General features: G+C 42.2%; 1 pseudogene; it reads left to right on the forward strand.

Moving 5' to 3' along the window:
- The window catches only part of LOC144219919 (3-hydroxyacyl-CoA dehydrogenase type-2-like), a 6851-nt pseudogene extending 1704 nt beyond the window's left edge, over nucleotides 1-5147 (forward strand).
- The last annotated feature ends 5894 nt before the right edge of the window (nucleotides 5148-11041 follow it).

Genomic DNA, 11041 nt, shown 5'->3' on the forward strand with positions numbered 1-11041 from the left:
TCTTTTGTATTTTGATCACTAAAATGTATTTTCTATGTTTCGTTCATGCCTGCTTCTACCATATTTTAAGTAAACAAGGAGTCAGCAGTTTTGCCTTGTAAACCTTATTGGGCTTTTTTTTTTTTTTTTTTGCCACTTTGGGGAGTTTTTGTGCCTTTTTTTAAACTTCCAGATTTCATACTTTCTGTTCAGTTTTTGCAACTTCCCAAGAGCATGGTTTAAAAAAAAAATGGAAAAAAATAGAACCTCAGCCCTTCTGTATCACTTTCAAGAAGGTACCTCTTGCAGAAAAAAAAAAATTAGGACATAAAAAACCCTCGCAGGCTTGCTTCAGCTCTTCCCTTCCCCTCAAGATCATTCTTTTTTTTTCTGGTAAGCAAGTAGTCAGTCTTCGGATGATCGGTGTTGCATATCTTTGGGAAAAATTCATGCCAGGCTAGTCAAATCATAACGGCTGCTATCATCAGCTTGCAATGGTTTCCAAGTTACTCCCCAGCAAAGAAACCACACGGACACAAGCACACAGATCTTCTCTAATTTTGACATTGGAAATATCTATTTGAAAGTTTTCAGATTGAAAAAGGATACAAATAATCACCAAACAGGACTGTATCATCCAAAATCTAAAATAGAATCCAGACCATGCAGCATGCACTGCTCATTACCTTCCTCCTTTCCACCTCTCAGTGCACACAGAAATAAACTCCGGGTGTCTGCATTGCACTCTGTTCACAGTGGTCTATCTACTGGAAACATCTGGCAGCTTTGGTCACTCGATGTAAACCTCCCAAGCAGGACTAAAGTGTAACCATTTAACTGAAGAAAAAAAAAAAAAAAGAAGAAGAAGAAGAAGAAAATGTGCCCTCTCCCGGCTTTGTCCCTGACTCGTTGAGAAACTTTATAAATCCACCACACCATTTCTTTAGTTTTCATTTCAAACCCTGTCTAACACCCATTATGACATACTGTCCTATCTTCTAGAGAAAAGGAGGCTAAATATGAACTTTTCTGGAAAATGTGAAGTCACCATTCAATTCAACACTTCTGAGGGCTGATAGAGCACCAGGCACTAGATTACAGAAGTGAAGGCATCGCCCTTTATTGCACAGTTTTGTGGCACTAGGATGGTACTTCCTAACCGATGTGCTGAGGCACACCGGACAGCTGTGCCAAGAGTTTCATCCCCTTGTTACTTAGGGAGGCTGGACGGGGTTGGGCTGGTTAGAGCCCAAGGATGGTCAGCCTTGCAGTGAGCCATCTCTCTTTATCCCAGTGTGCCGAACAGCCAGCAACTTTCCTGAGAGTACTGTCCTGTGAAAAAGGTAAGGCAGGATTTGACTGAGATTGCTGATATCCCAGGGGTCATTCGGCCCAACCCTGATGCTTTTGAAATCACAGATCTACTTGTTATAGTTTTCTTTTTTGGTTTCCTTCCAGTTAATAGCAACATCTTATGGTCTTAAATGTTCCTCCCTTCTTGGTGTCTGTTTCTAGTCTTCTTTTAGCCAAAAAAGCAAACAAAACAAAACAAAACAAAGAAACAAAGAAACAAAAAAAAACCCCAGAGCAATTATACAAAAAAATCACATTACATTCAACAAACACTTACTGAGTACCTAAGATGTGTTAGGGACTTTGGGCTCTTACAGAGGAAACACAGCACAGACACACTGCACCATTCAGTGGGGTCACAACTTAAAATTTTAAACAAAATTAGGGTCACTGGGCCATAGATGAACAACTAGCCGCAATCCTAGGGCGAATTGTTTGAGATTGCTGCAAAATGCCTCACGGGTTTTATAACAAAGCCTGATAAGGGGTTTCAAAATTTGAGCTGAGCGGGGAAAGCTTCATTTATGCATGCAGCAGCAGGCCATGGGAGTGGAGCGCACAAAAACTCTGAAATAGAACTGAATATTCGGTCTTGGCTCCATCTATTACTGGCTGAAGATTTGATATTTCAAATTGTTTAATCTGTCTCAGGTTTCTGTCTTAGAAAAAGTGAAAATAACACCTATATTTAAGGTTATCATAAAATGCAGAGCTGATATATACAGCTTGGTCCTAAGTCAAGTTAGTATTTGATAGATGGTAGTTTCTCTTTTTAAGTTCTATACCCTATATTTGGAAATTGACCTGGTGACAAGAAAAGAATGTTTTTCAAGAACACAGATTTAAAAACAAATTACTGAAATGCTTGGAGATTATGAAGGATATTGTCAAGTGCATTTCCACCAAGAACAATTCCTTATTTCTGAAACTCTCTCAAAACTGCACTACATTGCTTACTGCCTTACTATAGTGAATACACATGCACTATCTTTTGTTACACAAGCTTTATTATTTTTTTAGTTTATTTATTTACTAAAAGAAAGAGAGCGACCAACCATGCAAGCTGGAAGAGGGGCAGAGTAAGGGAGAGAGAATCCCAACCAGGCTCCAGAAGCCCAATGAGGGGCTAACCTGTGAGATCACGACCTGAGCCAAAATCTAGACTTGGATGCTTAACTTATGAAATCACCCAGGCACCCCTGGTACACAAGGTTTAAAATCACTGTTTTGCATGCTTTGTGCACAAGAGGTCTTCAAAGTTTGCTAAGGGAGTAAAGAAATGATTGAATACAGTTTTTTTTAATGTTTATTTTCGAGAGAGAGAAAAATGAGTGGGCAAGAGGAAGAGAGAAAGTCTGGGACTGTCAACACAGAGACTGATGCAGAGCTCAAACTCCCGAACCATGATATCACGACCTGAGCCGAAGTCGGATGCTTATCAACCCACTGAGCTACCCAGGTGCCCTTTGGACACAGTTTTTGACAGAGGTAGGAGAGCTTATGCTAGATCAGCCCTGGCCAGCTTCCCTTCTGATCACTTCCCTAAGATAACCCTGGCTTATGAATGGCCTCTGGCTGCCAAAAGTGGAACCAATCACATGGTAGTGTGATATGAGGAAAGGAAAAAAACAAACAAACATGCTTCCCATCCTGGCTGTGACATGAGACAAAGTCTCATGGAACTCTGATTTTTTTTTCATCTATAAGAATAATAATAAAGTTACTATGAGAAGTCAGTGAGGAAAGGTCTACAACTTACTATGTAACTGATTAATTCAATTGGTGTCAGTTTCCTGACCCATCCTTTTTATTTGTGATAATCTTAGGTCAATAATTTCACCTCTCTGAACCTAAGTGTCCCCACCAATAGAATAGGGATAATAACATCTATCTACCTAGACGATTTGGTAAGGAAGTAACAAGACAGTTTTGGGAAGTATCTGGTGTAGGCTCTGTAGCATGGTATATACTTAAATATTGCTACTTTCCTTTCACCCTACAGAATTATTTTCATGAATTCTGCTTCACTGGAAATTCTAATCACTGAGTAGTGTGTGTGTGTGTGCGTGTGTGTGTGCGTGTGTAAGAGACAGAGAGAGTGACAATTTCAATTGCCAAAAAGCCACCATATATTTAAAAACCCTAAGAAAAGCTCACTGTAATCTAAATGCCCGCTGGAATGACTTCTCATGTCAGAAGGTTTGGAGCCCACATGGCCATGCTCATCTTGAGGTGCTGGGTATCGAGGCCGGAGCTCAGAATCTACAGAATGCTACGCTCTCAGAGTCATCCAGTGGGACAGAGACTACACGACCCTGAGTCATGCGGGAGATGTGCACATTCCGACCAGCAGAAATAGCAGCATCAGATAATGCCCAAAGGCCTGCTGTACAATGGAGTTCATTATCATTCATGTGAATGAAGTGGGAAAGGTACTGTCATCTCTTCCTGCGGTTTACTGAGTTTTCATTGACAAAAACATAAGAACACTTTTGTTTGCTAATACACTGCCCTTTGCCAGCCAGCGAGGGCCCCACCGTGTGAAGTTGCACTTCATGTTTCAATGGAGCAAATCTCCCCCAATGAGAGAAAAGGTTACTTCCCCCATCATGCTCTCCTGACCACTACCTCTGCCAGATCCTGTCATGTGCTAGAGAGAGAAGACAAAGCAAAAACAGGGCAGCCAGCAGAAAAACCACTTCTCACTCCTGCCCACCTTCTAAATCCAGAATGTGAAACCAGAGTCCAGTGGTGCTATCTGGCTCCGTGGTCGAGCCCCCACCCCTGGGTATGATTCATGGACAGAGTTGGTGGGGGTGTCTTACACATAGTTGTAAAGCAGCACATTGGAGGTGGCAGTGGTGTCTCAGGGACATAATCTCAAAGCCTATTCTGCAAGCACTCTTTCTTCAGACAACAAAAGAAACAATAAAATTATAGCTTTCCTTGCAATCTCATTCTAGGCTTACCCTCTGAACACCTCCACTGAATCTGAACCCCCATTTTAAACAACTTCCTCCACAAGAGCAAATTGAGGTCCACCAAGGTCAGTGATCTGCCTGAAGTCACCCAGTCAATAAGGGCTGGAGCCAGAATTACAAGCAAGAGGAGGAAAAAAACATACCTAGAAACACAGATTTAAAGACGGCTAAGGCATAAAGGGCCTGGTTGCTCTAATAAGCAGAGGAGCCTCTGGTCTAGGTCTGGCCACAGCAGAGTGACTGACAGGACAAGGGGCCACTGCTGTGCTTCCGGATCTGCCCAATGCTGATGGGGAAGCCCAAGACAAGAGTTAGGGAACAGCTGTACCTTTGCTTTCTGACCTCGGAGAAGGACGTGCAAGCAGCTCTGACTCTAGGAAAAGAAAAGTGTGGCCATGTGGCTGTGGCAGTCAAATGTGCAGTGGCCATCAAGACACACAACCTAAAGAATAATCAGGTCCACACCTTGGAGGACTCCCAGTGAGTTCTCAGTGTGAATCTCACGGGCACCTTCAATGTGACGCACCTGGGGGCCGGTGAGATGGGCCAGGATGAACCAGACCAGGGAGGCCAGCATGGCGTCATCATCAACACTGCTGGAGTAGCTGCCTTTGAGGGCCAGGTTGAACACACTGCACCTTCCACTTCCATGGAAGCAGGCTGCCAACCAGCCCCCCAGAAAAAGTGTGCAACTTCTTGGCCAGCCAGGTGCCCCTCCTCAGCTGGCTGGGTGGCCCCACTGAGTATGCTCCTCTGGTGTAAGCCATCATCAAGGACCCATTCATCAGTGGACAGGTCATCTGGCTGGATGGGGCCATCCGCATGCAGCCTTGAAGGGAGAGGGCAGAGAAAACACGAGCTCTTCCACCCCTCCTTCCCCTGGAGTACTGTTTGGCAGCTTGGGAGGAAGTCCGGTAGTCATTTTGTAACTCTGTCCAGCAGTCACACACTGTGCCTGATAGAGTCTATTTCTCACCCAAAAAAGAAAAGAAAAGAAAAGAAAAAAGAAAAAAAACACTGTTGAACTGAAATGCATCAGGAGTATCCAGCACAGAGGCTGGCTTAGAGTAGGCATTCAAAAATTATTTCCTTTCCTCCTATAGAAAAGGTAAACAGTCTGGGTAATCGGTGGCTTGCCCACACTGCGGGGCCCCTCTATCAGCAGGAATCATTAGCCCCACAGAAGACTATGACTACCACCACAGTAGTACTTGCCACCCTTTATTTAATGGCCACTGTCTGAACAGACACCATTTGCAAAGCTTTAAATACAATCCAACTGAACAAAGAAGAAGGGAACTATCACAAAAAGGAACATCTCTCCAGAAAACACAATGAATGACTTCCTCCAGACTGGGGCCAAATCCCATGTGTTAAGTAAGGGTCGGATGACCACATAATTAATCAACCAAAGCAGGACAGACTTCAGAAAGAAAGCACACGCTGTGGATAATTACTCGGGGATAATGTGCAGACTCCAGGGCTGACTGTCCTGGACAAAGTAGAACATGCAGTCACCCTCGTTTAGCAACTCAATTCCAAGTCCCAAGAAGCCAATTCACTATTTTTCAGGGAGTGAGCATAGGTGAAGAGAAAGATGGATATTTATGGTGGGATACTTTGTGATTTTAGGCCTTTGAAGAGAGGCTTATAGCACATGTGCTTGAGGGAATAATGGAATTAAAACCTGCAAGGCTAAGGGGACACCTTTCCCCTGGCTCACTTCCACTGTGGCCAATAAGTCTCCTCCACTTTGGGATCTTTGCACAGGCCATCTCCCATTCCTAAAGCGCTCTCTGCACCACTCACAAAACTTTTCATCTGGTTAATTTCTATTACCACTCAAGCATTCAGCTTGAAACCTTACTATTTTTCAGAGAATGGTTTACCTGACCACCCCTGCACAAAATCTAAACAGAATCTGTCAATACACCTGTTACTTTCTATTTCATAGCCCTTACAAAATCACCTGTTTATAGGTTTCTTTGAATGACTTTTTAAATTTTACCTTCCTGTAGAGTATGTCTCATGAAAGAAGTAAAGCAGAGACTATATATCTCTTCCATTCATTGCTGTAGCCCTCGGTGCATGGTGCAGTGTCTGTTAGAATTGTTAACTGAACAAATTAATTCATTGATAAAGAAAGAAGGTGAATTCAATAAACATCCATGTTCCATTTATTCCTCACAGCAACTCTGGGAAATACATATAATTTCCAAATTACAGATGGGAAAACTGAGACTCTTCAAATGATTCAGCCTAAGCAAGTCAATCCAGCAACCAGATTATCTGAGTCAGCTCTCCAGACACTCGTTTTTACCCATGCGAAAATTCCTAGAATACCAAATTAGTAATAAGAAAGTAGCTTGTGACAGAGTCCATGACAATGAATGGTGTCCGTAGTTGTGAATATTTTGTCCCAGCTGAAGAATCTATTCTGCCCCCACTGCAATGAAACCCATGTCCCCGGAGCCTGTGGAATGTCTCTGCCTACTCTCTTCTGGGTCCCCCTCCTAGATGGGGTTACATGAACCTTGCTAATTTCTGAGGACTCCATTCCTTTTCCCCGGGGGACATGCAGACTCTGGCCTTCTATTATGACGCTAGCAGAAAAGATAAGTTAATTAACTTGCCCAAGATCACACAACCAAGTGGCAAAGCTGGTTTAAGCTCAGGTCTGCCTGACTCCCAGGCTCTTGACCCCACGTTAGAATAGTAAAGTCACAGTTTTTCATAATTATGTTTCAGTCCTGAGCACAAGGTCTGGTCACTTTCAATTACACTTCAGTGATTCCTAAGTTACCTCAATGCTGAAGCCTTCCCTTTACCTAATAAGTCATCCTTCTACAGACAAAGAAAGACCATCCAGAAAAATGTCCCTTAGAATTGTTTCCCACGTCATGTTCATTAATAGAAATTTGGACCCCAGAGACCTCACTGTGAGGGTATCAGTCCCTTTTCTGTTGGTTGCTCTCATTCATTATAACATGAGGGTAGTGTCCACCCAAAAAGGAGGCCTTTCTCGGACCCCGTGTCATGTAACCCCATTGACATAAACAGCAATCTTTAAGTAAAGAATATACCTTTATTTCATTGAAAGCCCAGGAAAAGAATGCCTGTTTCCAGCTTCCTATCATACAAGCCTCTGGACACTTTGACTGAATTTCTTCTTGCTTTCTTTGTACAAGCTTACTTTCCACTGGTTAGTTTCTTCCCAGATGTGCTCCTTGATGGGAGGTGGGCGTAGAAGGTTACCACCTGCCCCTGGGGCGGCTAGGCCGGAAAAGCCTTCCCAGTGGGTGTCTCTCAGAGGAAGGAAGGGCAGATGTGTGACCTGAAATGAACCGGGTTTGGGTCAAACGTCTCAGGTGTCTCTGGCACCTGCTGCTTGCATGCAGTACCTATTAGCTGCTGTTGCCCAATGAGCAGATGCCACAGAGAAAACTTTGTAAATCACTAAATGTTAGTAGATCAGTTACCTTAGAAGATGTCTTGTAAGTTATCTTTGCTGGCTCAAGGTGGCCAAGACCCTGAGACACTATAAAAGTTTAAAATGTTACATGAGCTAAATATAAACATATATTTATATATAGATACACACACACATATATATGTATGTCTATATATACATATGTTTCCAAAAGCTAAATATGTTTTTATTTCTTCCTGATGCATTTTTTAATGTTGCAAATGTTTCTCCAATGGTTATGTGTTACTTTCATGATTATATTGGTTTACAATTAATCAAAATAATATTTTTTAACTAATAATAAGACTTGATAAGTAATTAAAATGTCAACTTTAACACTAATTTGAGGAGGTAAATGAGAATGGAACACTGGGAAAAGATACATAAATCCATTCCCTAACACAAAGCAAATGATGACACTTCACATCATTTTACACAACTACTGTGCAAAACCACGACGGTTCCTCACGACACTCAGAATAAAATTCTAAATCCACATCATAGCCTCAAAGGCCCAGCGTAATCTGGCCCCACCGGCATCTTTGATCACACCTTCTGCCATTCACCCCCTTACTTACTGCAATTGGATTCTTGACTATGACAGCCTGTCCCTGTCTAAGGACATTCACACAAGCTGTTCCTTTGGCCTAGAACACTGTGCCCTCCGTCTGCAAGTGACATCTCCTTGAATGGATACACAAGTCTCAGTTCAAATGCCACGTCTTCAGCAAGACCTTTCCTGATTACCCACTCCAGATGAGCAGCTTCCCATGCTCCCCACAGTCACTCTCTGGAACAATGCCTATGTCATTTTCTTGATATTTATCACCATCTGAAATTCCCTTGCTTTTTTGTTCCAAATTGCTATATACTTTAATATAAGAGATGATCACGACTCTCATATACACATGAAATGAAGATGTATCAGAGATCCTCTTTAACTTGAAGACTCATGAAGTAACCAATGAAATGTTACAACCAGTTCAACAGAGAAGTTCAAGTGCCACACGTGGATATTCAGCTAAGGAATGCTGAAATCAATTTATAAATTGACGTCAAACTGGCAAAAATGTTCCACATTGACAGGTGATAATCAAATGCATTCCACCAGACACGGTTTGCGTTTTTATGGAGGGGAATTCACTTCATTACTAACAGTTTTCTACTACTTCCCTCTCTCCACAGTTGTAAAATGGCCTTGTGATAAAGAGACAGCCCCCCCTCCCCACCCCCACAGTATCAAATGATCTCCAGAGACTCCAGATTCATGGACACAATATTCAGCGACCTCTTCTGCCTGTTTCAAAGTCATCCACAGTTTCCCCTGTAGTATCTATTACTACCTGAAATTATTTTGTTCCATTATTTGTTCCTTTGTCTAATCTCCCTGCCCTGGAATATTTCAGGAGAACACAAACTGCCTGCCTTATTCATCCAGTTTTCCCCAAAGCCCAGAGCTATAACTGATTTATATTATGTATTTAGAAATATTTGTTTAATAAATAGGAGTCCAATAACTACTTGAAAGACCAGAGTCTTGAAAGACCACACTCACAATTTTGAAAAATGCAAACTAAAATAAGATAATCACTTCTTCCCTTTCATATTTGCAAGGGACAGTAAAAGGCTCCATCAAGTTCCACTGAGTCTGAACAGAAGGCCTCAGGGACGTCAGTGGCCAGCACCAGCACGGATCCTTCTAAGACTGAACCACACTTCCTAGAATCTCCGTACTAGGCAGTTCAGAGTTAGAGTTTGCCAAAGGGAAGAACTCATGCAAAATGTGGAAGGCAGAAGCCAGGGTCCCTTGTGGCCAGAGGCAGTGACGTTTCAGACCTGTCCATAAGTTTCTGCTCTGCAGTCATGGTGACTGGTGGTGTAGACTCTCCGACATCTCCATGGGCTCTGACTTCTCCCCCTACCCTGAGATGACGTGGTTACTGATGGATTGTCTCAGCTTCTGGCACAGCCTTCCAGACTCTCAACTTCTACAGGCTTCCCACACTCGTGTAGGCCTAATTCCTACTTAAACTCTGTTCCCTAAAGAACTTGTAGGGATGGTTTTATTTTCTTGACCAAACCCAGGCTAATACAGGAGGGATTTCACACACAGCTTTCCTCTTTCACTCAACAGATGCCTTCCGTAGTTAGTGGTGTTGGAGAACAATTCAGTAATAGGCAAAAAGTTCACCACCTTTGACCCAGTTACTCCACTCCTAAGAATTAATCTATTCTGAGGAAGTAATCATTAAACCAGATAAAGATCTAGGTTTATGTAAAAGGCTGTCAGTGGCAGCAAAATAATACTTTTTTCCCAAAGAGGGAAAGACCAAAAAGTCCAACTACAAGGAAGTAGTTGGTATATTCATAAAATAAAACTTAAGGTGTATTCATAAAATAAAAGATTTTGTACCTTATATGAGTCATGGGGTTTTTTAAAATTGCTTTATGATACAGTAAAATTACAACTAAAGTTAATAGAAAATACAGTATATCAAATAATGTATGAAGTATCTCAGTTTGCTAAAATAAAAAAAAAAATGAATACCATGCTCTGGGGCACATTATCTTTGTGACTTGGGGCAGATCGGTTAACTTTTTGAATGCCAGTTTCCATATCTGTCAAGTGGAGATCATAACACTTGCCACGGCTTTCCTAAAGAGTCAGATGATACAAGTGTTTTATCTGAAGCACCAGACCAACGTAAGTGGCCTGACATACTTGCACCTTCACTGCCTAGCAGGAAGAGCATAGCACAGTGGTTAGCACCAAGCCCTTGGGAGCCAACTGCCAGGGTTCAAATCCTGGCTTTGCCACTTACTAACAGTGTCATAGTAAGAAAGTCACTTTGGGGGTGCCTGGGTGGCTCGCTGGTTAAGCATCCAACTCTTGGTTTCAGCTCAGGTCATGACCTCACAGTATGTGTGTTCAAGCTCTGCTGACGGCATGGACCCCACTTGGGATTCTGTCTCCCTCTGGCACTGCCCCTCCCCTGCTCGCTCTCTCTCTCAAAAAATAAACAAACGTTAAAAAAAAAAAAGTCACTTTGTCTCTGCACCTCAGTATTTCCATCTGAAAAAATAGACTTAAACTAGTATTATTTCATATTGTTATTATGAAAACTAAATTAGATAACTTAGGCAAAGTTTAGGAGAGCACTTAGGAGATGGTTAAAGTTAAACAGATGGTATATCTTCCTCTAGAACTGATTAACTTTTCTGGCATCACCAAGTTAATACCGATACTATAGAAATAAGC

Source organism: Crocuta crocuta, unplaced genomic scaffold (genome assembly GCF_008692635.1).
Source record: "Crocuta crocuta isolate KB4526 unplaced genomic scaffold, BGI_CrCroc_1.0 scaffold119, whole genome shotgun sequence".
NCBI classification, from domain to species: Eukaryota; Metazoa; Chordata; class Mammalia; order Carnivora; family Hyaenidae; genus Crocuta; species Crocuta crocuta.